Below are 5319 nucleotides of genomic sequence, written 5' to 3'. Positions count from 1 at the left end.
GTGGGTGGGGAGAGAGAGAGAGAGAGAGAGAGAGATTGGAGTTGAGAACTTGAGTTTACAGAGCAGACAGGTGGACCCAGGTGGTCAGGACTTCTCAGCCTGACACCGCTCACGTTGGGCCCGACCTGTGTGCCACTGGGTGCCAGGAGAGTTCGCATTCTCCGCATGGTGACGACATAAGATGCCTCCAGGCAGTGCCAAGCGGTCCCCTGGGGTCACAGCTGCCCCAGTTGAGGAGTGCTGGCTCAGACCCGGCTGGTCCTCGGTCGCCCCCAAAGGCCCCTCTCTCTCCTTTATTTAGGTCTGGTAATTCACGGGCCTCAAGCTTCTCTCTCCCTCCCTCCCTCCTCCACCCTCTCCCTCTGTCTCTCGAGCACACACACAGTTGTAGGTCTGAAGTGTCTCAGGACAGCAGGCGACGCAGGGTGGCAGAGCTGATCATGTGCCTCAGTCTCCCCATGTGTGAAATCGGGGTAAGGATGGTTATCAGGGGGTGGTTAGAAGGATGAGCCGGGTTGATCTTTGTAAGGAGCTCAGAACGCCCTGGTCTGTTGCAGTGCCGCGCACTGTGCACACTGCAGCCGCTAGTTCAGGGGGTGGCCAGGAACAGGGCCAGGGAGGAGACGGCAGAGTGAGGGGCCAGATGGGGCCGTTTCTAGGCAGCAGAACGGCAGGACGGATGCTTCCACAGTGTGTCCTGAGCCCTGAGGGTGCAGCGGTGACTAAGCCACAGCGTTCCCGCCTTCACGGGGCTTATATTCCAGGGGCGGGAGAGGGCTGGGCGCACAGACGTACACCAGGGTGACGCTTGTTGAAAACTGTTAAGGACAAATATGAAGAAATTTTGCAGGAAGTCATGACCAAATGAAAGCAGCATGAGAGAATGGGAGGGTAGGAGCGCCTGGGTAGCTCAGTCGGTTGAGCGGCTGACTTTGGCTGAGGTCATGATCTCACGGTTTGTGAATTTGAGCCCTGTGTTGGGCTGTGTGCTGACGGCTCAGAGCCTGGAGCCTGCTTCACATTCTGTGTCTCCCTCTCTCTCTGCCCCTCCCCTGTTCGTGCTCTGTCTCTCTCGCTCTCAAAAATAAATAACCGTTAAAAAAATAAATTAAAAAAAAAAAGAGGATGGGAGGGTGGATAGGACGAGTTGAATGAGCATCATTAGGTATTAGGTTTATCTGCTCCTTTCCACTGGGGGTGTGTGTGTTTGGGGACCACACCATTATCACCAAAAGGAGTAGGGGCTGGGCTGGGGAGAGGGTCATGGGAGCCGAGGCTCCCCACGCCTCAGTCAGCTTGCCCTGCTCCTGCAAGGGGCCTCAACTTCCCTTTTAGCTCCAGCCCTGGCCCCTCCCTTGAATCTGGGCTAGAATATCCCACTCCCTGCTTAATAGGCATCTTAGCAGTGGCTTAGCTCACACCGTGCAAAGCTGTTTGGTGGCTCCTCGAAAGTTAAGCAGTTATCACATGACCTGGCAATTCCACGCCTATGCATCTGCCCAAAGAACCGAAAACGTACGCTCACACGAAAACTTAACACGCGAGTGTTGACAGCAGCACTATTCGTAACACCCCCAAAGCGGAGACCACCCGGACGTTCACCAACAGAGGAACAGATCCACACAACGCGGTCTATGCGTACAATGAAATATTATTCCGCCTTAGCGAGGAACGGGGCACTGATACGTTACATCACGGGTGAACCCGAAAAACAGCACATGAAAGAAGCCAGACACAAACAGTCATATGCGGGATGATTGCTCTTACACGAAACGTCCACAGAAGTCAGATCTCTAAAGCCAGAAAATCTGGTTAGCGGTTGCCTGGGGCTGGGGGAGAGTGGGAGAATGGGGAGCGGCTGCTTTGGGGTGATAGAAATGTTCTGAATTGGTGGCAATGGTGGCACATTCCCGGTGTCCTAAGTATCATTGAACGGTACACGTAAAAATAGTTTAAAGACTATCGGGCGCCTGGGTGGCTCAGTCCGACTCTTGATTTCGGCTCAGGTCATGATCTCGTGGTTCATGAGGTCGAGCCCCGAGTGGGGCTCTGCACTGACAGCTCAGAGCCTGCTTGGGATTCTGTCTCTCTCTGCCCCTCCCTTGCTCATGCACGGTCTCTCTCTCTCTCTCAAAATACACACATAAACATTTTTTTTAATGGTTAAAACAGTAAACTTTACGTTACGTGTATCTTGCCACAATTTTAAGAAACGAAAAACCCACCAGCATAGGTCAGATGACGTCAAGCGTTGCCCTGTCGAAACTGCCCAATGGCTTCCTATCACACCCAAAATAAAATGCGAACCCTTCTCCCTGTCCCTGTCCCTTCATGCTTTTCCAGGTCCCGTGTCCAAGAGGGTCCCTTCTTCCTGCCTGTGCATTTGTTGTTCCTCTGGCCTGGGACACCCCCCCCCCCCCGCCTTGTTGCAGATATCGGTCTGACCCACCCCCTTCCTTCCTTCAGGCGCCCTTCACATGTCTTCTCAGTGTCCCTCCCTGCCCTGTCTAAACTAGCACCTCCAGCCACTCTGCTCCCTGCACCTGCTTTCTGTCTAGTTATGGGTGCCATCTCTTCCTGCCGCATTATACGTGCAGTGGCCCCATAGACTATGCACTGCATAAAGGCAGACTTTTTTTTTTGGTCTTTCTTGTTCATGGTTGTGTCCATAGCACTATGGCATTGATGAATGTTGAAAGATGTATGACAGGTGGGTCTTCTCTCTCTCTCTCCCCCTCCCCCATTTCAGACAAAAACACTGAGGTTCCAAGAGGTACTATCGTTTGCCTAAGCCTTACAGTGCCCAAGCATTGGAGCTAGGCTTTGAACTCAGGGCTCAGGGCACTGCCACCTGTAGGGCATGGGTCCCTTTATTCCATGCAGACAAACGTGGGTTGACATGCATACAGACACACCTCTTTTATCAGTGAATCCACATGCATGCAGCGATGTGGATTTCTTCATTCATTGAGGGCTGCCACATACGGTTGGGCAGGTTGTGCACTGCACAAGGAGCTCTGGTTGCGAGGCTGGAATCCAGCCAGGCTCTCCTCCTTAAGGCGTGCTGATGGGGCTGCATCCATCTGGGGGAGGGTGCACCCTTTAGAACTCACACGAGGGTGCCATCTGCCTGCCAAACCATAGCCGCAGGGGAGCTGCATTGGACCAGGGGGTACCTTTGTCTCATTTGCATAAAGGCACCAAATGGGCTAGCGGTTTGCTCACTCAGTCCCCATTCTGTGCCAAGCTTCCGGCTGAGCTCCACGGACACAATTCTTCCCTCTGCTAACAGAGTCCCATTATCTCCTCCAACTGCTTACACATGCACATACCCAGGGAGACACAACTCCAGGCCATTGACAACTCTGGGGAGTGGGGGAGGGGCCACAGCATACATCCCTCAAACCCAGCAATGCACCCAGACACACACACACACACACACACACACACACACACACCACCTCTGTTAGTGGAGGGACCCATAACCTCCTACCCTGTCTTATGCCTCCGGAAGGAAAGTGGACACACACCTAGGGACACAGTGGCCTGTCCAGACACAAGGATACAGGAGGACTGATTCTTTCCTTACACAACACACATAGACACACACACACATACACAACATGATATGCACGCAATGACGGAGAACACAGGACACCCACGCCATGTGCCAGACACAACGCACAAGGACACCCAATGTCATCCTGGCGGCACACCTGTAGACCTCCTCCCAACACACAGATACACAGATACACAGCTCCATGAGGACCCACAACCGTTCCACCCACAGGACACAATCTCAGTTGTGACACCCTGGGACCACACATAGCTCCCAATACAGCCAGAGACCTGCCCAAACCAGCTCTACATGGACACACGACCATACACATCACAGCCCACAGTCATGCAACCTCATGGGCACACACACACACACACACACACACTTGCAAACACACCCTCACCCAGCGGTGGAGTCTGGAAGCAGGCACGTGACAACTCCCCCCCCCCGCACCCCCCAAAGCCCTTCTCGCACCCCTTACACACGCAGGCCTTTCCTCTCCCCACAGCTGAAGAGAAAAGGGGCCCTTACCCCAATCTCTTCCCTCCCTGCACCCTAGTCTCCTCCCTGCACCCCAGTGTCCTCCCTTTCTGCCCCATGCATGCTCAGCAGCTCAGGGCCAGAGGTCTGGCTGTGCCCCTTCCCCAGCCCCCCGCCTAGGACCCGAGAGACATACAGAGATCTGGGGAGCCAACTTGAGGAGAGTTTCCAGAGCAGGCTCCTGGGACCCTCACAGCACTGTGCCCCACACTCCACACCCTGCTCCTGTGCCCTCTCCAGATTCTGCCAGCTGGGGTGGGGGCCAGGTGAGTCGCCTTCTGAGATGTGTGGCAGCAGAGAGAGATGGAGCAGGACAAGGAGAGAGACTTGGGGGTTTGGGGGAGACTCAGAGAGGAGGAGAAAGACCCAGGGAGAGGGACACAGAGATGTGAGAGCAGGGGGAGACCCCGGGAGGACAGAGACCCAGGGAGGAGGAGAGAGACCCAGAGTGGGGGGGGCAGTGAGGGGGAAGACAGATACTCACAGGAGGGGCAAAGACTCAGAGAAGTGGGGTTCTGAGATCAACAAACAGAGAGAGAGAGAGAGAGAGAGAGAACAGAAGCCCACAGAAGGGTGAGACCCAGGAAGTCAGAAGCCCTGAGCTGGTGAACTGGGGGCCGGAGAGGGGTTTGGAGGTGGTGGTGGAGGGGGGCTGAGGGTGCACGGCAGGTATGGAGAGAGAGAGAGAGAGAGAGAGAGAGAGAGAGAGAGAGAGAGAGAGACGCTGGGGGCACGCAGGGTCCGGGGGGCATGATATTCCCCTAGGAATATCTGGGATTGAGGTGAGGGGTCGATCTGGGGTAGGGATGTGGAAAGCAGGAGAGGGGAGAGGGTGCGGGTTCAAGTCCAGGTGCTCGGGCTGGGGGAGCAGAGCGAGGGGGAAGGGGAGGGGTCCGGATGGGGGGCGGGGATCGCAGTCCTGGGCGCCCACGCGGAGAGGACTCAGAGACAAGGACCCTCCCTGGGCACGCTCCCGGCGGCCGGCCCGTCCCTACACCTTCCTGTCTCTGGCACCTCTCTGACTCCGGATATCTCCGCTGTCCACCCTTCTCCCGGACCCCGCCTCCCACCGGCCCGCCGGCGGCCTCTCCTCTCCAGCCGGATCTGCCCTGGGTCATGGTCCTCTTAGCCTGTGTCTCTCTTTCCAGGTCTCATCGCTTCTCTGTGTCCCGAGTCTCTGTCACACGTTCGTTTCCCCCCCCCCCCCCCCCCCCCCCCCC

At 56.0% G+C, this 5319-nt stretch overlaps 1 protein-coding gene across 1 annotated transcript in view; it reads left to right on the top strand.

Moving 5' to 3' along the window:
• The window catches only part of RPL28 (ribosomal protein L28), a 139127-nt gene that overhangs the window by 36169 nt on the left and 97639 nt on the right, over positions 1-5319 (top strand). The gene's annotated exons all lie outside the window — the stretch shown is intronic.

The sequence above is a fragment of the Panthera uncia genome (genome assembly GCF_023721935.1).
Source record: "Panthera uncia isolate 11264 chromosome E2 unlocalized genomic scaffold, Puncia_PCG_1.0 HiC_scaffold_19, whole genome shotgun sequence".
Taxonomy (NCBI): domain Eukaryota; kingdom Metazoa; phylum Chordata; class Mammalia; order Carnivora; family Felidae; genus Panthera; species Panthera uncia.
The sequence above is the reverse complement of the archived record's forward strand: the minus strand, read 5'-3'. Positions and strand labels throughout refer to the sequence as shown.